The sequence below is a fragment of the Pan paniscus genome, chromosome 13, assembly GCF_029289425.2.
Source record: "Pan paniscus chromosome 13, NHGRI_mPanPan1-v2.0_pri, whole genome shotgun sequence".
Classification (NCBI taxonomy): Eukaryota; Metazoa; Chordata; class Mammalia; order Primates; family Hominidae; genus Pan; species Pan paniscus.
Genome location: NC_073262.2, coordinates 62,387,394 through 62,410,568, shown reverse-complemented (window position 1 = coordinate 62,410,568; position 23,175 = coordinate 62,387,394). Strand labels below are relative to the sequence as shown.

The 23,175-nt window shown below is 39.6% G+C and overlaps 2 protein-coding genes and 1 pseudogene across 52 annotated transcripts in view; 2 read left to right on the top strand and 1 right to left on the bottom strand.

Moving 5' to 3' along the window:
• Positions 1 to 7,071, bottom strand: part of MARCHF7 (membrane associated ring-CH-type finger 7) — a 55,853-nt gene extending 48,782 nt beyond the window's left edge. For 2 of the 50 annotated variants that reach the window (XM_024928005.4, XM_063595393.1), the window contains exon 1: positions 6,725 to 6,906. The gene's annotated coding sequence lies outside the window, so the exon portion shown is untranslated. Of the gene's footprint in view, positions 1 to 266; positions 375 to 3,625; positions 3,712 to 3,760; positions 3,860 to 3,902; positions 3,975 to 4,792; positions 4,835 to 5,315; positions 6,645 to 6,724 lie in introns of those variants that run through there. The other 48 variants (XM_055108665.2, XM_063595394.1, XM_055108651.2 and 45 more) reach the window with 47 other exon arrangements.
• Positions 6,942 to 23,175, top strand: part of BAZ2B (bromodomain adjacent to zinc finger domain 2B) — a 399,198-nt gene continuing 382,964 nt past the window's right edge. Inside the window, exons 1-2 of the mRNA XM_057301418.2 lie at positions 6,942 to 7,072; positions 8,493 to 8,670. The gene's annotated coding sequence lies outside the window, so the exon portion shown is untranslated. The remainder of the gene's footprint in view (positions 7,073 to 8,492; positions 8,671 to 23,175) is intronic.
• LOC134728679 (small ribosomal subunit protein eS1-like) overlaps positions 7,026 to 23,175 on the top strand; it is a 31,190-nt pseudogene continuing 15,040 nt past the window's right edge. The window contains exons 1-2 of the transcript XR_010109328.1: positions 7,026 to 7,072; positions 8,493 to 8,670. The product of XR_010109328.1 is annotated as a small ribosomal subunit protein eS1-like (transcript). The remainder of the gene's footprint in view (positions 7,073 to 8,492; positions 8,671 to 23,175) is intronic.

Here is a 23,175-nt window from a genome sequence, read left to right as displayed (position 1 = left end):
GGGTGGTCAAGGAAGCACACCAAGATTAGTTGGTTTTGAAAAATGAGCTGTCTGGCTGGTTGTGGTGGCTTCCAGCACTTTGGGAGGCCAGGGCAGGATTGCTTGAGGCTAGGAGTTCAAGACCAGCCTGGGTAACATATTGACACCCCATCTCTACAAAAAATATTTTTAAAAAAGAATAAGCAGACCAGCCTGGCCAACACGATGAAACCCTGTCTTTACTAAAAATACAAAAAAAGATTTAGCCGGGCGGTAGTGGTGCACACCTGTAATCCCAGCTACTCGGAAACTGAGGTAGGAGAATTGCCTGAGCCTGGGGAGGTGAAGGTTGTGGTGAGCGGAGATCGCGCCACTGCATCAGAGTGAGACACTTTCTGAAAATAATAATAATAAGCAATTAGAAGTGCCCAGAAGGTCCAGGAGAACGCTGGAAATACAGTTTTGAAAACATAAGAGAGCAGTGTGGCTGACGGTATATTTTTCAGTTACATACACTGATTTATTTACTGTTTTCCAGATACATATGCTACCTCCTTGCCTTCTACTTGTACTGTACCTTCTATTTGGCACTCTTCCCACAAACTTATCTCTAGTAGAATTTGGGGTACTATGAAAAAGTAAATTGAAAAACTTCAGGCAGTTTAAGAAAACATTAGGAGGAAAGTAGTTCTACCAATTACCCTACTTATGATTAAAGCTTTCTCTGACCACAACCACAAGCTGCCTACCAGGTAGAGCTTGGATTTTTAGTTTATCAAATTTGGAAAGCTGTGAACTCCTAAAAGCAGTACAATGTCCAAAAGTTTTTCTCTGATTCTGCTTATGAAGGTTTTTCTCAAGTATTATGTATCCCCTTCCATTATGCTACGGATCACTGTGTCCCATTATTACAATAATGGCCTTGATCAGGTATCTGTCAAGAGTCACACAGTAGTCATAAAATAACCAGTCTAACAAAAATGCCTCAGCCCTATTAACACATGCTACCTCCCACACCTAAAAGTCTTTTCCTGTATGTTAATGTATTAATAAATATGTATTTAATATATTAATAAAATTCATTTCCTATTTTTTTCCAAAATAGAAAACTGAGGCTAGGCTAGGCAGAAAATAAGTCAATCTTTGCCTAATTTTTGCACATCAGCCAATTTCTATTTGTAGAAATACACTAGCTGAGTGCAAGCTTCAAAGTCTGCCCCTCACTTGGTATGCTTGGGTATGACTCTAGGTATAATCTAATGCTTAATTTTCTCACCTACAAAATGGTGATAATGATAGTATCAACTTCACAGGTATATTGTGAGGTTTGCTGGCACACAGCATGTGTTCAGCAAATACTAGCTATTATTAACCAATACCATCAGCGTGAAGGTTTTCATATAAACAGCTCAGTAGAAATTTTGTTGGCTTTTTCATTATTCGAAATTTGTCTTTAACACATAGTAAAACATCTTTCAAAGTCATTCAGATTTACATACAGGATATTCACTTCAGGGTAAAGAAACCTATACAAGATTACTTATATTAAGTATATGCATTAAACAACTGGAAAGAAATAGCCATTTTTATTATTTTACTGTTATCTCGGGTGATGGTATTATTAATGTGTTTTTTCTTCTTTATACTTAGTTTTCAAAAAAATTCTTTAATGTACTTTGTTAATTGAGGGCAACAATTATTTGCCAGAGGAAAAGGCATTTTTAAAATAACTTGTATTACAGAAGTCCTAAGGAGAATAATTCCCTTTCTAATTTGCTGGTTTACAGCCTTAGTAGCTACATACCACAAAAATAACTCTAGTAAAGACTAAGTGAAAGATAAAGTTAAAATACTTCACAAAATGAAGGTCAGATTACCTGAGTATGACTTAAAGTTTTTATCATGAAAAATTTTAAACATACACAAAGGTACAGCCAATAATGAGCTTCCATGTACCAATCAAGTCTTCAACTATTATCCACATTCAACCTCCCTAACCTATTTTACCACCCACTCTATTATTTTAAAGCAATCCCAAGCATGACATCTTTGAGGCTACCTATTCTTATAGTGGTCTAAAGAACCTATGGTAAATTACAAAATATGGCTACAAATGTCCCCCATCCTAGTAATAGCCCCCTTTGTAATGCAACGTTGCTGCACTGCCTAGGATGAGGCAGTCTTACTTCCCCACCCCAGTCTTGTGTGACTAAGAGAATGGACTGTGACACTGTAAGATTTTCAAGGTTGTAAGAGGTCTTAAAAGCTTCTCTTAGAATACTGTCCCAAGATTCCTGTGTCATAAATGATCACAAAGAGTAAGGCCTATATGTCCACCAACACTAGCTGCCAAACATGAGTGATGCCATCTCGGATCTCCCAGCCAGGGAAATCCTCCAGCTGAATGCCGGTACATGAGGAGTAAGCCCCGGGCAAAATCAGTAGAACTGCCCAACAGGCACCTAGAACTGTAAACAACAGTAAACAGTTGTTTTAATCCACTAGGTCCCGAGGTGGTTTGTTATGCAGCCATAGAACAAAGATTCATTACTTATCCTTATTTTCTACTGTTACCATACCATTATCTTATGCCCGCAGTCTCTGAAAACTCTGATTTTAACTGAGTCTAACCTGGGAACTATCTTAAATATCCAGGGAAGATTACAGGTACTGAATTACTAAAAGTACACCACTACTATAGGATAAACTCATGGCACAAAGGCCAGAGCAATCACACAAAATACCAATGTAATCTATCATTTTTTTTTTTGGAGACAGGGTCTCACTCTGCTGCCCAGGCCAGAGTGCAGTGGTACAATCACTGCAGCCTCGACCTCCTGGGTTCAAGTGAACCTCCCACCTCAGCCTCCTGAGTAGCCTGGACTACAGGCACGCACCACCATACCCAGCTAATTTTTGTATTTTTTAGTAGAGACGGGGTTTCATCATGTTGCCCAGGATGGTCTTGAACTCCTGAGCTCAAGCAATCTGCCTGTCTCGGCCTCCCAAAGCGCTGGGATTACAGGAGTGAGCCACCATGCCCAGCCCCAATGCAATATTTCAAGAGTCTTGCAGAAATACAAACGCGCAGTTACTATTTCATTATTTACATATACTTTGCATATCCTTTTCTTAAAAAAAAAAAATCTGCTTCTGGGGAAATTTTTTTTTTCCTTAGTGGGAAATCATAGTTAACATGGAGACATGGAAGCTAAGGGTGGGTCAATGAGGGAATCACTTTGAAAGTATACAACATTTTGGGCCTTAAAAAAAAGTCTCCCTTAACTAACTTCTAGCTGACAAATACTTAAAACACAAAAATATGACATGCCCAAATCTTAAAAAATTAGAAAAAAGCTTAACATCCCATGAGAAAATATGACTATGATGTTAAGTCTACACTACACCACTGTAAAAGGCAAACTGTTCTCCTTGAAATGAATTTAATCTCTAAGCATCAAGTTTCGATCTTAAGTAGAAACCATTTTAGGGTTCTTTCTACAAAGTATGAAACATCACACTAATGAACAATGATCATAATGGAAAGATAATTACTTTTAAGGTTCAAAACTTGCCTTCTTTTTAAGCTGTTGACAAAAATGGGTGTAGAGCAGCAGGTGATTTTAAAACCAGGTGTTCAACTTACCTAGTCTAACCGGTAGAGTCAAAGAAATATATTTGAGGGCAGGAAAAACCAGCTCTGACCATGTAAGTTCATGCCAGGGCAGAAAGCTGAAAATTAAGATTAATGAAAATTAAACCCCAGCATGCAGTGACTCACACTCAGGCCTGTAATCACAGCGCTTTGGGAGGCTGAGGTGGGAGGATTCCTTGAGCTAAGGAGTTGGAGACCAGCCTGGGAAACATGGTGAAACTGTCTCTATAAAAAAATATAAAAATTAGTCAGACATGGTGGCGCGCACCTGTAGTCCCAGCTACCCAGGAGGCTGAGGTGGGAGAACTGCTTGAGTCTGGGAGACTGGGGCTGCAGCAGCCTGGAAAACAGAGTGAGACCCTGTCACACACTCACACACACAAAATTATTACCCCCCCCACCTAAACTCTCAAATTATAATTTCATTCTCCCCAACTTCAGACTTTTTGGCTCATCCTATGATTAGCAAATACTGTATATTAAGATAAATTTTTTGACTGCAATTGAATTCTGCTTTGGTGAATTCAAGTAATCTTAGTAGGAACTTAAAATCCGATTCCTTTTAAATTGTAATCATTCTAATGTGATCAGTTGATTCACTTATTTAACAGTTAAAAGCTTCATTAGTTAATTTGTTGTTTAAAAGTAAAGTCTAATGCAACGCTGTGCATTTCATTCATGCATGTCCCACTGTTCTTTATTACTGGCACTTAATTATCTGTGGTAACAGAAGGATGTATCAGCAAAGATTATATAAAAATTATTTTTATTTTGTTAAGGAACACAATAGCTCTCCATTCCGCAGCATAGAGCACTAACTTTATTTTTATTTTTTTAGAGACAGGGTCTCACTCTGTGGTGCAGGCTGGAGTGCAGTGGAGCTCTATCATACCTCACTGCAGTCTCTGCAACTCGTGAGCTCAAATGATCGTCCTGCCTCAGCAGCCCAAGTAGCTAGTAGTAGCAGTGCGCACCACTACACCCGCACCACCACGCCCGTAGAGATGGGGTCTTTGTGGCCTGGCTGAACTCCCAGCCTTAAGCGATCCTCCCACCTTGGCCTCCCAAAGTGACGGGATTACAGGAGTGAGCCACCACACGCAGACACTAATTTTCTAGTACAGTACAGAAAGTCTTTTATGTCGGGCTCTAACTTACCATTCAATGTATGTTTCAGCTACAGGAACAAATCATGAACTCCTAAAACAAACCATAATATCATGACTTTGCAGTTTCTTTATCAAAGTCCTAGTGAGCCTTCACATCTTAGTTCAGGCAATAAATAAATAAATCCTGTAAAATGTCCAAGATTAAGCACCCCTCCCCTATGCTCCCACAGAACCACTGTACAGTCATATTAAGATAATAATAGTTGTTTATACATTAGTCTGATGACTAAACAGTGAGTTGTGGAGGGCAGATACCATGTCAAGCTCATTCTTGTAATGTGAAGCTCTCCATAATTTGTAATTTGACTACAACAAATTACAAATTATCTAAAAAAGTTTTAAGATATTTGACAGATTTTGCATTATAAAATTATTTTCCTGCAATAAAATGTCAAAATGTAGACGATTCTTGAACATAGAGCAGATAAAAGAGTTGTGTAAGGTGGGTATGGAGCGGACTAAAAATTGGCTACATGAGAGTCATGGATGACTTTTGTGTCCAAGTTCGGTACCTGACACCTTCGTGTAGAACATAACCTGGGCATCCTCGTGCTTTATCTGGGAAAATAGCCCTCTTCCAGGTGGCAGAAAAAAGAAATCATTTGTACTTGAATAAGTAGGAATTCTTAATTCAAGACACCTGACCCAGCATTAAACTTGGAAAAAAACCAAGACTAGTATTATGTCCCCCAGTGACTGCTTCACACACCACCTCAGCAAATTTAATCCTCTCTAGAAATTAACTGCCATGTTTCTGAGACAATCTCGTGAACTTAAATAACTATGGCAAAAATCAAGACTCAAACCCAGGTCTTCTGGGTCTGATGCTACTGCCTCATGCACCAGTCCTGTCTCCCAAAATGCTGTAGAGCTGTTAAATAAAAATATTATACTGACCTCATTTCTCAAACAAACTTTTTGCTACCTCAAGTAAAAGATCTAGTTACACTACATGTGTGCCTTCTTAATAACTGTACACTATTGGATTTTTAAATCGAAAATTCATCTTTAATCCTACATCTTGGTTCTGGACAGAAAGGTGGAGATTTAAAATAACATGTAATCAGAAAAACAGCTAATCAATCCTACAAAATGGGGGAAAAAACCTCGCCAAATTCAGTTTTCACACATTTAACTAATAGTAACAAACAACTTCAGTCGTGACGAATTTATTACCCAGATAGAGACTTTCCCAATATATTTACTTTGGTACTTGAGAAAAAGTATTAAGTGCAGCATTTTGGGGTGAGGGGGTGGACACACTCATCTTCAATACGCAGTTTCACCAAAATGAGGGAGTTTCCTACTCCCGGCGCCTTCCTTATTTTTACTTCTTAGGCCAACAGGTCCATTTTTAATACAATCACCTACTTCGAGTTGCAGAACCCACGATTCACCACAACACAAAAATAACTCTCAGGGCGTCACGATATTCAAAAACTGACGTTACCAATAAGACAATCTTGGCCGAATCTAAGGGGCTACCGAAGTCACTTCGACTCGAGGCCGGGCTGGCCGAGCCGGAGCCCTGCCCGCCTTTGCCCCGCGCTCACCGGCGAGCTCACGCGCGACACCCGCGGCCCGCAGGGCTCCGAAGACCCCCCGCCCCACGGCCCAAGAGGAGGCCGCCCCGCGCCAAAGGAGGGCTCAGGCCTCTTCCCGTCACCCGCCACACGTCCCTGAGGAAGACACACAATCTGTCCCCTGCACCCGCCACAAACTCCACCACCCGACAAAAGGCCCCTGGCAAGGGAGGCCTGCGCTGTGGCCCCGGTGGCCCCGGACCAAGCTTCTCCACCTCATCCTGAGAGGAAGCGGCCTCCGCGGCCCCAGGCCTCTTCGTTTCCTCCCCTCCCCCACTCGCGGCCTGGTCCCGAACTAGCTCCCAAGACGGAGAAGAACTAGCTCCGCAGCTCATTACCCCGGCTCCTGAGCCGGCACTGACCAGTGCGCGTCCCACTCGCAGCAACACGCACCGCCGCCTTTCTCCTTGGAGTTCTAGGCCCGTGACTGAGGAAATGCAGGCGGCAGCGAAGCACAATGGCGCCCGCCCCTCTCCCGGATCCGGCGCAGAACCAGCCACCACCGTTAAGTGCCCCTCCCTGCTCCTCCTCCCCCCACTTCGCGGACTTCCTGGCTTCTCGCGAGAGTGGCGGCGCGGCGGGGACCGAGAGCTGCGGACGGGCTGGAGGTACCCCACCGCGGGGTGGTGCTCTGACTGCGGGAACCGTTGAAGAGCTGCCCCCGGGGAGTCAGCGAGGCGCCACTGGTAAGCGGCAGCGGCTGGCTGGCCGGCGTGCCGGCAGCTGGGCTGGCGAGTGTGCGGGCGCCGGGCGCTGGAGGCCCGGCCCGGGGTGGCGGTCCCCGCCCGTCTATAGTCTCTGAGCCAGCCCCTTCCCTCCCGGGCTCCGGGTCCCCGCCCACAGGCCCACCTGCAGGGCCCCGTGCTCGAAATAACGCCCAGCTGGTTGGCTTTTTTTTTTTTTTTTTTCTTTTTCTGGCTCTTGGTAAGTGGCGCAGTGAATGTTGAATTGAATCAAGCACTGCCTTTTCCGACCTACCCCTCCCCGCTTGCTTCCCTGCCCGCCCTGTGTGATCTAACTGCAAGCCCTTTCCCTTAAGAGTTGGAGCCTGTTTGTCCAACATTGTGATCATTTCCTTGTGGTAAGAATCTTGGTAAATGATGGTGATCATGTCTTTTAAAATCGTGATAGTAACCTTTAATAGCGTAGCCATCGATTTTGCAGTAAACAAATTCACCTATTTAGAAAGAGGGAGGAAAATTGTGAGGTGAATGGTCTGGTGAATATTAGATGAAACTTTCAAAGAACTGTAAATGTGGCAAACTAAGATGTAAATGAGTACTAATAAATAAAAGGGAGTAGGTTAGGGAAAAGCTACATCTAACTATGTGGAAATATTTAGATGATATGTTGATTTGGAATAATGAATCAAAAGTTTTTTAATGGAAAAGATCAGTTATTGAAACTTGGAAAAATACTGAAAGGCACTTGATTTTTTTTAATGACCTATTTGTTAAGGTATTAAAAGCAATCCTTTGGATCCAAATAATTCCAATAAGTGAAACACAGTGTTTCTACGTGTTTGTCATTACATCGGAAGGGAATGGAGTATCAGTCACTATCATCCTTATTTTATTGTCTTGGGGACTAACAGACTGTACATGTTTCACTATGATAAATTCTAAAATACTATAAATTTTAAAGACTTAAAGGTATTTTAAGTTGGCATGTAAGTGCCAATCTGACTTTTAGGATATGAAATGAAAATAAGCATCTGGTATGGGATAAAGTGAACAGAGATTACTTTTGAGGAAATTAATTTGCCCTTTAAAGAAAAATAATTCTTTTCCAGCCTGTTCGAGTGCCCCTGCAGCATTGTGGTTATAGATACACGGATGTATACACCCTGAAGAACCAGACTATATGGCTTCAAATTCCACCCCTGCCTCTTACTACTTTTGTTATCTCAAGCAATTCCTTAACCTTGCTAAACCTAGGTTTCCTGTAAAACGGGGTTAATAACAGTACCCATGCCCTGTAGCGTTGTTTAGATGAGATAACGCGTCAGTTCCTGAAACAAGTAAGCATTCCGTAATTGTTAGCTATTACATTCCATGTCTAAACCACCAATAATATTGTTTCTTTCTGTGACTTAATATTACATAGGTCTCTTAGACATCTTCTCAAGATTATGCTAAGAGAAATGACTGCACCCTTTTCCTGAGCTATGGCAGTCAGACCTGGCAGTGGTAACTACTCTACAGAACTCCCAAACCTGGCAAGGATGCTGCAGATTTTGGCAGATTATGGCTTTGTCCCCACCCAGCACTGATGATATTATGAAGTGAGTATGACACCAATTTCCTATGCTAAACAGAGCTTCTAGTTTTTTATTGGTGCTAGTAAATAAAGACCCCTGATGAATATGTTTTTATTATTTAAGAATGGTTCGTTGTGTTTCTTTTTAATGTACTCTCTGATTTTAGTATTCAGGTAATTATCATGAGTGATAAATAATTATTGAGATTTTGCTATGCTGCAGACATTTTGCAGCCGGGCGCCGTGGCTCACGCCTGTAATCCCAGCACTTTGGGAGGCCAAGGTGGGTGGATCACGAGGTCAGGAGATCGAGACCATCCTGGATAACACAGTGAAACCCTGTCTCTACTAAAAGTACAAAAAATTAGCCGGGCGTGGTGGCAGGCGCCTGTAGTCCCTGCTACTTGGGAGGCTGAGGCAGAAGAATCACTTGAACCCAGGAGGCAGAAGTTGCAGTGAGCCAAGATCATGCCACTGCACTCCAGCCTGGGCAACAGAGTGAAACTCCATCTCAAAAAAAAAAAAAAAGACATTTTGCTAGGAATTGTGGATGTGAATAGGTAAAACATGGTCATGGAAAATGACCATAGTTTCTTAACTAAAAATCGTCACAAAGTGATTTGACAGGCAAGTGTTTGAAGTCAAAACTGTTCCAGACAATCTAGACACCATGCTTGCCTTTTATCCACAGAGTTCCCCCACTTGACCTTCCCTTGCTACTTTTTATCCTTTATGAGTGACTCTGACATACCTTTCTGTATCTAAATATCTTTGTTCACCACTTGCCCTCACCACTCACCTTAGTTTTCATTTTTAAACTTGGCTTCTTCTCTAAGTTAGCATCTTATTGACTATTAACCAATTTTCCCCCTTTTAGTTTATAAACTTGTCTGTTATTTACCCATGGTCATTCAACCCTTTACTCTTAATGTTTTGAGCATTTCTTCCACCTGATAGCTTAGAATGCTCTTTCAGATATTGAATTTCAAAGTTCTTGTTTTCCCCTCTTTTATTCATCCCACAACCTAATCTTCTAAAAAGCTTCTCTTTGGCAAGGGCAGTTGTAGAGATATCCTTTACTTTGCATAAATGGTGGGACATTGAAAAGATGTGGTTACATTTGCTTTTTGCAAATCATGTAATTTTTTGTTGATACATAATATTTGTATATATTTATGGGATACATGGGATATTTTGTTACATGCATAGAATGTGTAATGATCAAGTCAAGGTATTTAGGATAACCATCATCTAGAACATTTATGACTTCTGTGTTGGTAGTATTTCAAGTCTTCCCTTCTAGCTATTTTGAAATAATGCAATATGATGTTAACTATAGTCATTCTACTCTATTATCAAACATTAGAACTTACTCCGTTTATCCAACTTTATATTTGTACCCATTAACCATCCTCTTTTTGTCCCCACCCCCACCACACACATACCCTTCCCAGCCTCTGGTAACTATCATTCTACTGTCTGCCTGATTGAGAACAATTTTTTCAGGTGATCTGCCTGCCTCGGCCTCCCAGTGTGCTGGGATTACAGGCGTTAGCCACCGCGCCTGGCCAAGGATCCCTGCTTCTTTTTTTTTTTTCTTTTTTTATCCAGCCCAAAATGTCATGAGGACTCCTACTTCTAAGGGATATATTACTTAAAGGTCCATTGTTCTAAGTCTTTGATGTAAGGAATTCCTTTCATAACAAAAATAATAAACTCTCGATTTAGTGCCTTTATAAATTTTTATTTTCCCCACATCACGTTTTATTTAAAGTTGCCATATTTAGTAAATGAACATCCAAAAAATTCTGTTGGTTGACTTCTACTGGATTAGCATCAAAAACTTTCAATTCCCCAAGCCAATATTTAAAAGGATATAGAGGCCAGATGTAGTTGCTGAAGCCTATAATCCCAGGACTTTGAGAGGCTGAGTCAGGAGGATGCTTGAGACCAGCGTGGGCAACAAAGCAAGGCCCCATCTCTACAAAAAAATTTTAAAAATTAGCCCTGTGCATTGGTGCATGCCTATAATCCCAGCTACTTGGGAGGCTGAGGCAGCAGGATTGCTTGAGCCCAGGAGGTTGAGGCTTGCAGTGAGCGGGGATCATGCCACTGCATTCAGGCCTGGGTGACAGACCCTATCTCAAAATAAATAAATAAATAAAAGGTTATTAAAACACGTAAAGAGAGTACCATCTTGAAACCCTCTCTGAGAAACCTCTCTTACATCTAAGCTTACAGGCTAGATCTCACTGCTTCTAGAAAGATCATTCCTGCTTTTAGTTGCTCTAGAATATCTGGCCTCACCAGGAATAATCCCCAATTTGTGGAACACTTGGAATTCAAACCTTGCACACTGCCTGAAATATATAGAATGCTTAAGAAAAGCAGATACATTTTATTCATGTTTTTAAGTACATGAGGCCTCATTCCATCTCCCAGGCTGGAGTACACGGTGGTACCATCATAGCTCACTGGAGCCTCAAGCTTCTAGGCTAAAGCTGTCCTCCTGCCTCAGCCTCCTGTGTGGCTGTGACTACAGGTGTGCCACCACAGTGTGGGGCTAGTTGTTTTTAAATTTTTTGCTGCCCAGGCTGGTCCCAAACTCCAAGCCTCAAGTGATCCTCCCTCCCTGGCCTCCCAAAGTACTGGAATTACAGGCATCAGCTACCACATCCAGTTAACAGCTATATTTTATTTTTTTTAATTTATTTATTTTGGAGACAGAGTCTCACTCTTGTCTCCCAGGCTGGAATGCAGTGGCTCAGTCTCGGCAAACTGCAACCTCCACCTCCCAGGTTCAAGTGATTCTTCTGCCTCAGCCTCCCGAGTAGCTCGGATTACAGGCGCCTGCCATCACTCCCGGCTAATTTTTTCTTTTTTTTGAGATGGAGTCTTGCTCTGTCGCCCAGGCTGGAGTGCAATGGTGTGATCTCCGCTAACTGCAACCTCCGCCTCCCAGGTTCAAGCGATTCTCCTTCCTCAGCCTCCTGAGTAGCTGGGATTACAGGCACGCACCACAATGCCCGGCTAATTTTTGTAATTTTTAGTAGAGATGGAGTTTTATCATGTTATTCAGGCCGGTCTTGAACTCCTGACCTTGTGATCCACCCGCCTCAGCCTCCCAAAGTGCTGGGATTACAGGTGTGAGCCACCACGCCCAGCCCCAATTTTTCTATTTTTAGTAGAGATGGGGTTTCACCATGTTGGCCAGGCTGCTCTCAAACTCCTGACCTAAGGTGATCCTCCCACCTTGGCCTCCCAGAGTGCTGGGATTACAGGCACCAGGCCAACAGCTATATTTTATTATTATTATTATTATTATTTTTAATAGAGATGAGTTCTCACTATGTTGCTCAGGGTGGCCTTGAACTCCTGGCCTCCCAGACCCTCCTGCCTTGGCCTCCCAAAGTGCTGTGATTATAGGTGTGATCCACGATGCCCAGCCCTATTTTTTATTATTGATAAAACTAGGAGTTGGAAAACTGTGGTACATGGGCCAAATGTAGCCCACTACCTGTTATTTTACATAATTTAGATTTAATTATGTATTTAATTTAAATATGTAATTTAGATTGTGTATTGTCTATTGTTGTGCATTATATATTAGGGTTCTCCAGAGAAACAGAACCAGTAGTATACAATACATTATCTGTCTGTGAATATTTATTTTAAGGAATTAGCTCACGTAATTGTGGAAGCTGATAAGTTTGAAATTTGTAGGGCTGGAAACTAAGACCAGAGTTGATGCTGCATTCTTAAGGCAGAATTTCTTTTCTAGGAAACTTCAGTTTTTGCTCTTAAGGCTGACAGGATGAGGCCCATCAACATTATCAAGAGTAATCTCTTTAAAGTCAACAGATTGTAGATATTAACCACTTCTACAAAATACCTTCACAGCAGCCCAGATTAGTGCTACTTACATAACTGGGTACTCTAGCCTTGCCAAGCTGTCGTATAAAATTAACCATCACAGTTTAACTGCTTTCACCCTACAATGAGAACAGTTTAGTAGTTGTGACAGAGATGGTATGACTTAGAAATCCTAAAATATTTAGTACAGGAAGTTTGCTGACCTCTGGAGTAAACCATAAAACCAAATTGAACTAACAATCATTGTTCCTGTAATAGAGTTCAGCCAAGTGTGCACATGCGCGCGCGTGCGTGCACAAACACACACACACACGGAGGCACACACGAACTTCAGAATTATAATAATCGAGGACCATGCTTGGCCTCCATGACCATTTCAGACTACATTTTTTTTGAGATTGGAAGCAGAAGGGGATAAAGATATAAATTCCTTGAGCATTCCTTCTGCCAAGTTAGGCAGCATCCTGTTTTATCTTAAATTTTTTTTTGTGTCCACATTTGTGTACAATTTTATAAAAAGCTGTGTATGTGATTGTATCATACCTACTATTTTAGTGTAGTCCTTCTCTTTTCCGTTTTTCGCCTTTTCCTTGCCTTTTTCTTTTCCTTCTTAATTTGGCTCTTCTGCCTCTGTCTGCTACTCCACAAACATCCTTTGCAGCTCATGTTGACCGACTACTGTGTATCCTCCCACCTTACTTTCTGCATGGTCACACAATCATAAAAGAGTGTGTGTGTTTGTGTGTGTGTGTGTGTGTGTGTGTTATATATGTTTACAGAAATACTGGTATTGATGGAGTTTTTTTAACCATTTAATTTATAAAATGAAATCAAATTTAAGCATGCATCTTCATCTAACTTTTTTCATTCTATAGTACCTTTTCTCTAAATCCCTATTGATGTTTAGTTGTTTAGCCTTTGCTTTTGGTTTGTAATAGATATTATCACTCTGCTGCTTTCACAGTGTTTTTTTCATTTCTATTGATTTTACATGTAGTATTTTTTGCCATAGATACGTTTAGATGGTAAAATGTGTCAGTGATTTCTTTAATAAGTTCTAGGTTTCCAGTTTAGCTTAAAAAATCTTACTTATCCTTTGATATTATCAGGCAGTATCCTACATTTTCCAGATTGTGCTTAATTATTCTCAATTGATCTCTTACATCTTAAAAAATTTATCATTTTTGTATATGGAATAAGATAATAGGATCTAATTTTTTTGTCTTCTCAATAGATAGCCAGGTGTGCCAGTAGCATTCTAATTCTGTAATTAGAAAGACCAATTCTGTAATTAGAAAGACTAATTCTGTAATTAGAAAGACCACCTTTGTTATATATTGAATTTTTAAATTTATGCTGAATATATTTCTGGGTTTTCTATTCTGAAAACTAAACTATTCAGAACTATAAATGTTAAACTATTCAGAAAACAAAATATTGCTTTCCTATCTTTTGAGTCTTTCTCATTTATTATTGTTATGTTTTTCTGTCACCTACTTGTTCAGTTATAAGAAGTGGTAACTACACTGGGCGTGGTGGCTCACACCTGTAATCCCAGCACTTTGAGAGGCTGAGGTGGGCAGACTACTTGAACCTAGGAGTTTGAGACCAGCCTGGGCAACATAGTGAGACCCCATCTCTACAAAAAAAATACAAAAATTAGCCAGATGTTATGGCACACACCTGTAGTCAAAGCTACTTAGGGGGCTTAGGCAGGAGAATTGTTTGAGCTGAGGAGGCAGAGGTTTCTGTGAGCTGAGATTGCGCCACTGCACTCTAGCCTGGCATCCTGGGCAACAGAGCAAGACCCTGTCTCCAAAAAAAAAAAAAAAAAAACCAAAAAAGGCCAGACGAGGCTGGGCGTAGTGGCTCGTAATCCCATCACTTTGGGAGGCCGAACTGGGCGGATCACGAGGTCAGGAGATCAAGACCATCCTGGCTAACACGGTGAAACCTCGTCTCTATTAAAAATACAAAAAATTAGCCGGGCGTGGTGGTGGGCACCTGTAGTCCCAGCTACTTGGGAGGCTGAGGCAGGAGAATGGCGAGAACTCAAAAAACAAAAAAACCCGAAATGCGGTGGCTCACGCCTGTAATCCTAACACTTTGGGAAGCCGAGGCGGGTGGACCACCTGAATTCAGGAGTTTGAGACCAGTCTGGCCAACATAGTGAAGCCCATCTCTACTAAAAATACAAAAATTAGATGGGCATGGTGGTGCACACCTGTAATCTCAGCTACTCAGGAGGCTGAGGCAGGAGAATCACTTGAACCCGGGAGGTGGAGGTCGCAGTGAGCTGAGATCGCACCATTGCACTCCAGCCTGGGCAACGAGCAAAACTCCGTCTCAAAAAAAAAAAGAAAAAGAAAAAGAAAGAGAGGGAGGGAGGGAGGGAGGAAGGAAGGAAATGGTAACTCTGTGTCCTCCAGAATCACCCAATATACCTAACTGATTTTGCATTATGCAGTGCATGTTATACTACCAACATGCCTGGGAATGATGTTAACTTATTTTTTCCACTATTCCTGTTTCACTTTCTTAGCAGTTGGATAAAGCCATTGAATACATATACTCCAGTTATTTAAAAACACCTCATCTGTACTTTTGTATATCATAATAATACTTTAAAAGCTATATACATATGACATATGTACTACTTAACTAGTTTCTCAAATAACCGTATTTTTTATCCCAGAGTCCATTCTAAGTTTCTTACCATGGAGCTTCAGTGCTCTTGACAGCAAGCATGCCATTTATACCAAGGACAGTATAGAAGAAATCCTTCATATTTTTCTATTACATCATCATAAAATGGTATGGGAATGGTAACACACTTAAAATATTTATCTTATATTTATGTAAGTCTTAACTTTAGCATGGCACATAAGCATGTTGGTGGAAGTGGTTGATTGTTGTAGTTTGAATATTGTTATCTTTGAAGCTGAGACCTCTGTACTTTTCAAAAAAAATTTTTTTTTGAGACAGGGTCTTGTTCTGTTGCCCAGGCTGGAGTACAGTGGCACGATCACTGCTTACTCTAGCCTTGACCTCCTGGGCTCAAGAGATCCTATCACCTCAGCCTTCCAAGTAGCTGGGATTACTGGCTGACTTTTGTATTTTCTATAGTGACAGGGTTTCGCTATGTTGCCAAGGCTGGTCTTGACCTCCTGGGCTCAAGCAATCTGCTCACCTCAGCCTTCCAAAGTGCTGGGATTACAGGCGCAGGCCACCATGCCTGACCCAAAATTGAATTTTAATTCAGTTTTTAAAGGATATTTAACTCAGCGCTTTTTTTGTTTGTTTGCCTGGGATTAATTTTGACTACATTTGTGGGAAAGCTTTTTTTGGGGGGGGGTAGAAGTGATTATTTCATTGTTTTAAAGTCCATTTATTAAGGTATTTTTTAAGCTTATGTTTATCACAAATAGTTACTTAAATGGAAAGCCTTGGCTGGGCGCAGTCGCTCACGCCTATAATCCCAGCATGTTGGGAGGCTGAGGTGGGCAGATTACCTGAGGTCAGGAGTTCAAGATCAGCCTGGCCAACATGGTAAAATCCTATCTCTACTAAAAAAAAAAAAATAACAAAAATTAGCTGGGTGTGGTGGCAGGAGCCTATAATCCAAGCTACTTGGAAAGCTGAGGCAGGGAGAATTGCTTGAATCCAGGAGGCAGAGGTTGTAGTAAGTAGAGATTGCACCACTGCACTCCAGCCTGAGCAACAGAGCAAGACTCCATCTCAAAAAAAGAAAGAAAGTTTTTGTTTTTGTTTTTGTTTTGTTTGTTTTTGTTTGTTTGTTTTGAGACGGAGTCTTGCTCTGTAGCCCAGGCTGGAGTGCAGTGGTGCAATCTCGGCTCACTGCAAGCTCCACCTCCTGGGTTCATGGCATTCTCCTGCCTCAGCCTCCCTCCCGAGTAGCTGGGACTACGGGTGCCTGCCACCACGCCCAGCTAATTTTTTGTATTTTTAGTAGAGACTGGGTTTCACTCTGTTAGCCGGGATGGTCTCGATCTCCTGACCTCATGATCTGCCCGCCTCGGCCTCCCAAAGTGCTGGGATTACAGGTGTGAGCCACCGCGCCTGGCCAAAAGAAAGTTTTAAACATGTTTTTGCGTATTGGGGGTCCTAAGATAGGAATGAAAATGTGAAAAACAATTTTAATGAATATTTGATTTCCTTGTAAGCCCTTTAACAGTTTTATAAACATAATGATATGACTGTTTTGCATTAGGCTTCACTTTCTTGTGTTAATAACCAAATGCTTTCCAGATCCATCTATTTTGTTATTACTGATAATACAAATTAGAGGACTACTAAAATAAAAATTTTTTTGTAAAGTTGTATGTCAAGACTTTAATGGGATGTATTAAGAATGAGTCATTAATTAAATAGTAGCATTAAAAATTAATTGGGCAGATGAAAATTTGTCTTTATAAAGTCTGGGCAAAGAGTTTTTAAGTTAAATTTTAATAATTCTTGATAATATCCAGAAATAAAAACTGCTAGTGTTTACTCTTGTCTGTGCTTAGAAGAAAGCTACATAGACATGATTAGCATTAATTCTGATTAAAAGAAAGAATGTATAGAAATAATTAAAAATATAACACTTTGCTTTTTAACCGACCAAAATGGGAGAAAAACAATTCTTAGACATTGAATAGAAGCTTTTACATCTTGCTTAGAAGATTTTTGGTTTTTGTTAGCAGAACCAAATGTGGAATTTAAACTTTGTCAGAACAAAATTGGCACAGATATGTAGTGAAAAAAATCTACACAAATTAAGGTAGGTGTGGATATAAAATATATTTAAGAATGGCCTGGCGCAGTGGTTCATGTCTATAATCCCAGCACTTTGGGAGGCTGAGACGGGCAATCACCTGAGGTCAGGAGTTCGAGACCAGCCTAGCCAACATGGTGAAACCCTTTCTCTACTGAAAATACAAAAATTAGCTGGGTGTGGTGATGTGCGCCTGTAGTCCTACCTGCTCAGGAGGCTAAGGCAGGAGAATCACTGGAACCTGGGAGGTGGAGGTTGCAGTGAGCCAAGATCATGCCACTGCACTCCATCCTGGGTGACAGAGCGAGACTCTGTTTCAAAATATATATATAATATGTAATATATTATAAAATATATTGTATTATAAAAGTATAATATAATACAATATAAAATATAAAATATGTATTATAAAAATATATATTATATATACATATATAATTTAAGAAGAATAAAATATGAAGTCAAATTTTAAAACTACAAATACAACTATTAAAAAATACATTGTACATTTTTAATTAGTTGTAACAGAACATTTCCCTCTTTTCCCTGAATTTTTTTAAAGTTTGAATTTAGCATCCATCAATCCATACAGATGAGTAAGTTACCTGTATCTAAAAAAAAGGAATGATACAGATCCTCAATGCTTAAGAATGTGACTATATACTCCTATTAAAAATCAAGAAATACATTAGAGTAGCCTTCATTATTATTTACAGAAATTAATGAGAAGAAAAATAAAAAAAGAACAGATTATGTTTGTGTCTATAACTAAATTAACTTCGTTTTAAAATTCTCACTTGAAATTGTATGTATAAATTGTATTTTACAATAAATGTGTCTTCTAGCTTGGTGGTTTGTGACTCAGACACTAGAGACATTGAGGTTTCATTCATAGAATATATTAAAACTTTTTTATTTCCATTGATTAGAAATAAATTTTATTCTGTAGTTTTTATGAGAGACCAAGCATTCTTCTATTTAGTATAGTAAAACGAAGTTTTGTAATATTTTTCTTTAATGAAAAATGTGTTTGCCAATTAAATTTGCTCTAATGTTAAGCATGATTAAATCACGTATTTAATCTGTGTAACAACTGGGAATTTAATATAAATTTTATTTGAACATCTTTCTCTAATAAAAATTAGACATCACTTTATGAAATTGAGAAATTGTTTGTCTTACCCATTAGTGTAAAAAGATTCTGCTAAATGGAACTTAAGTTAGATAGAATTCATCTGCATGTCCCACATCTTTGGATTCAACCAACCACATATCAAAAAATATTCAAGGAAAAAAAACAAAAAGAAACAACAATACAGGGCAGGACGAGGTGGCTCACGCCTGTAATCCCAACACTTTGGGAGGCTGAGGCGGGCAGATCACGAGGTCAGGAGTTCGAGACCAGCCTGGCCAATATGGTGAAACCCTGTCTCTACAAAAAAATACAAAAATTAGCCAGGCGTGGTGGCGCGCACCTGTAGTCCCAGCTACTCGAGAGGCTGAGGCAGAAGAATCACTGGAACCCGGGAGGCGGAGGTTGCAGTGAGCCGAGATCGCACCACTGCACTCCTGCCTGGGCGATAGGGACAAAACTCTGTCTCAAAAACAAACAAACAAACAAAAGAATACAATTATAAAATATAATACAAATTAAGAAACAGTATAACAACTTTTACATAGCATTTACATTGTTTTAGATATTATAAGTAACCTAGAGATGATTTAAAGTATACAGGAGGATTATGTAGATCATATGCAAATAGTACACCTTTTTATATAGGGCACTTGAGCATTCATAGATTTTGATATCCGCTGGAGGTTGTGGAACTAATTCCCCCCTATAATAAGGGACAACTGTAATTGTTTTGTAAATTCTAAGTCTGCTATTAAATTCTAAGTCTGCTATTAGTGAAGTTCTATGGTCTGAATGTCCTCCAAAATTCATGAATAGTATTATAATACTACCAATATGATAGTTAAGAGCTGGAGCACTTGTGAGGTGATTAAGTCATAAGGGCAGAGCCTTCATGGATGGGATTAGGGCCCTTGAAAAAGGGCTTGAGGGGAGTGGGTTCACTGTCTTCTTTTCTGTCATGTTAAGAGACAACATTCCTCCTCTCTAGAGGAAGCAGCAACAAAGTGCCATCTTGAAAGCAGAGAGTAGCTCTCACCAGATACCAGTCCAGCTGGCATCTTGATGTTGGAGTTCCCAGACTCCAGAACATGGCAGATAAGCAGCATAGATAAAGTTCTAGGAGTTGTGAGTTGATAAAATTCATTGTAATTAAGAGTGAATAAAATATATTGTAGGTTTTGTGGATGTGGCTTTACAACTGGGCCCAGAAAAGGGTAGGATTCAGATGGGTAGAAAGAAGTAAGAAGCAACATTAGGAGTGACTGATTAATCAAAGTGCTGAGGCAAAATATTGAACAGCATTTTTCCACTGATTTATTGTAAGCTCTATGAAGAATAAACTTTGAAAAATCAGTTTGTTTCTAACCCCAGCTCTTTTTTTTTGTCCTCTAAGAGACAGGGTCTTGCTCTGTCACCTAGGCTGGAGTGCAGTGGTGTGATCAGAGTTCACTGCAACCTCAAACTCCTGGGCTCAAGTGATCCTCCTGACTCAGCTTCCCAAGTACCTAGGACTACAGGCCTGCACCACCACACTCAGCTCATTTTTTTAAAAAAGGTGGGGTCTCATTGTGTTGCCCAGGCTTGTCTCAAACTCCTGGCCTAAAGCAATCCTCTCATCTTGGCCTCCCTAAGTGTTGGGATTATAAGCTTGAGCCACTGTGCCTGACCCTGGAGCTTTTTAATAATAGTGTTGATGTGCTTGGAGCAACCTAAATATTGATTTTCTATACAATCCAAAAACTTCCAAGGAAAGTGTATCACAATTTTACAAGGGAGATTTTATGTTATCAGCCCCACTGAGGATACTGGGTATGTCTGCTACCACCCTATATTCCTTGCTCTGTTACCACATGCTACTTCTGGTATCCAGGATTACCAGAAGACAATCCTTGAAAGCTATAGGCACTCAATAAATGTTGAAATAATGAGCAGACACGTTGCTGTGGTTTTTTGTGTTTTAAATTGCTTAAAGAAGTTAAGTAGTAATTATCTGGTAGCAGTGCATATGTACTAATATGTTTTAGACAGAGTAAATATTGTCTTCTTGCTAAAGAAAATCTTCAGTTCAAGTTACTATTCAATTATGTAAGAAATATTTTTAACTATTAGAAATTTTAAAATTATTATTGCTTTGGATAAAATTATAAAATGAATAGTCAGATTTTTAACTCCTAAGAAGTATTGAGAAAGAAAGCATTGATTTAGGGGATTATTAAAGTCAGCTCACTATTTTATAAAAATGTGATGAGAAGGGCTAAACATTCTTAATATATGAAGTAGCAATAGTCCATATTAAAATATTTTTATATTGAGGAGAAAAAGTAGGCAGTTTTCAATACTATATAATATATAGTACTTACTAGAAAGGGCTAAACATTCTCTTTTTCTTTGTTTTTTTTGTTTTTTTTTTGTGGGAGGGTGGGGGACACGGTCTTGCTCTGTTGCCTAGGCTGGAGTGCAGTGGTGCAGTCACAGCTCACTGCAGCCTCAAACTCCTGGGCTCAAGTCATCTAAGTAGCTGGGACCATAGGTGCACGCTACCATGCCCAGCTAATTTTTTATTTTTTGTAGAGCTGGGGTATTGCTATATTGCCCCGCGGGTCTCAAACTCAATGGACTCAAGCAATCCTCCCACCTCAGCATCCCAAAGTGTTGGGATTACAGGCATGAGCCACTATGCCTGGCCTAGTAAAATATTTTTATACTAAGTAGAGAGAGTAGATTCGTGGAAAACTCTTAAACTCATCAGGTACTGCAATGAAACTTCTACCATTGGTGATTAGCATACTAATATGTACTGGGCAAATTTATAATTGTTAGTAATTTGCAATGGAGTCTTTTCATTCTGATATTCAAAGTATTTTACAAACACTAAACCTTTCAAAATCTCTCTTATAATAGGTATTGTTAAATTAATTCCATATTTCATATGAAAAAACAAAAGCTGAGGGAGGCAAAGTTACTTACCTAAGACCACACAGTATTTAACTGATGGAACCTGAGTAGTTCCAAATTTCCGTTACTCAACTCTAACCCGCATATAAAATAAAATCAGTGTAATGCTAAGAAATACTATTGTACCTCCAAGAATAAACTTGACAATAAAAATATTGTCATGGCAGTTTAAAGAAATGTCTTTATTAAAATGAGGATTCCAAGGTAAAATCCTCTAAGTATAAACATATTTATATAAGATATTTATATTTAAGAAGATAGTAATTTCATTCAATATTTTGTTTTTAATATCATGATCATTAAGTTACATAGATTCTCTTCTGGTAAGCAAAGTGCAAAAAAAGCCAAAATTGGTATAGACTGTGATTCAAATACTCTTTCATATAGCCAGGGTGATAAACTACTTATTTATTGAACTTGACTGTTTAAATATAAAAATGATTGTCCTAATGGAGAAAGCCCCTAAACAAAAGCAAGTAGCTCCTTTTGCATAAAAGACTTTTACATTATTTTGGATTTTAGTGAACAGTGTTTTTTTCTATTGTAATTTCTGATTAGATATCACATTATTTATGAATTGTTTGTTATGGTAGGAGTATAGTATCTTTTGGAAGAATTTATCTTAGTATATATTAACCAATGAGTCAATTAAGATTAGCCAATTTCAATATTATCCTTAAGCAGTATTACCATTGTAATGCTAGAATAGACATATCCCAGACCATTAAAAACCTGACAATTCTTTATCCAAAAAAAACAAGCAGGCAAAATATTTACAAAACTATTAAAAGATTGGGGAGCTAAAGTAGTGGCAAATGCATTACTCTGAAAATCCTCACACATCCTCTGAAAACCAATAAAGATGAACAAATAAGACTACACATAACCAGGCTGGGCACAGTGACTCACACCTGTAATCCCAGCACTTTGGGAGGCTGAGGCGAGTGGATCACCTGAAGTCGGGAGTTCAAGACCAGCATGACCAATATGGTGAAATCCTGTCCCTACAAAAATACAACAATTAGCCGAGTGTGGTGGCACGCACCTGTAGTCGCAGCTACTTGGGAGGCTGAGGCATGGAGAGTCACTTGAACCCGGGAGGCGGAGGTTGCAGTGAGCCGAGATGGCGCCACTGCACTCCAGCCTGGGTGACAGAGCAAGACTCCGTCTCAAAACAAAACAAAACAAAAAAACACTGCACATAACCATATGTTAATGTTAGAATGCAGAGAATGTTCCAACTTCAAATTATCTGTAAGTAGAAAAATACATACTAAATCCTAGCCAGCCATTATTCATGCCTTTGTGCAAGCTGTGGTGGAAAGCAAGGGTGATCTGGGAAAAACTGCACAGGAGAAGAAAGAAGCTAGTGACAGGCTTAAGATACTGATCTAAAGACATTTCCAGAAGAATTTCCGCCTAAGAAATACTGATAGATCAGAAGAGACTACAGGGAAGGGACTTACAAGTGTATATGGGACTCAAAAAGGCAGTTTTGGAAAGACACTCATTAGGGGAGAAGAGGGTAAAAAAGAAAGGGATAAATGCCCTCTGAAAACTAAACAGTTAAGAAAAATATAGAAGGGAAAAATTTAGGATCCTGCAAGACAGAAAAATATTTTTTTAATTGGAGGACAAATCTCACACTGCCTTGCCCCCAAATCCAACTAATAAAGAAACCATACTTTACTAAAAGCAGAAGTCATTTTTGAACTGGGAATCTTGTAAACTATTTCAAACAGCCAGTCCTGTTCACAGAAAAGAAGAAGTGACAGGACCTTTAACTATAT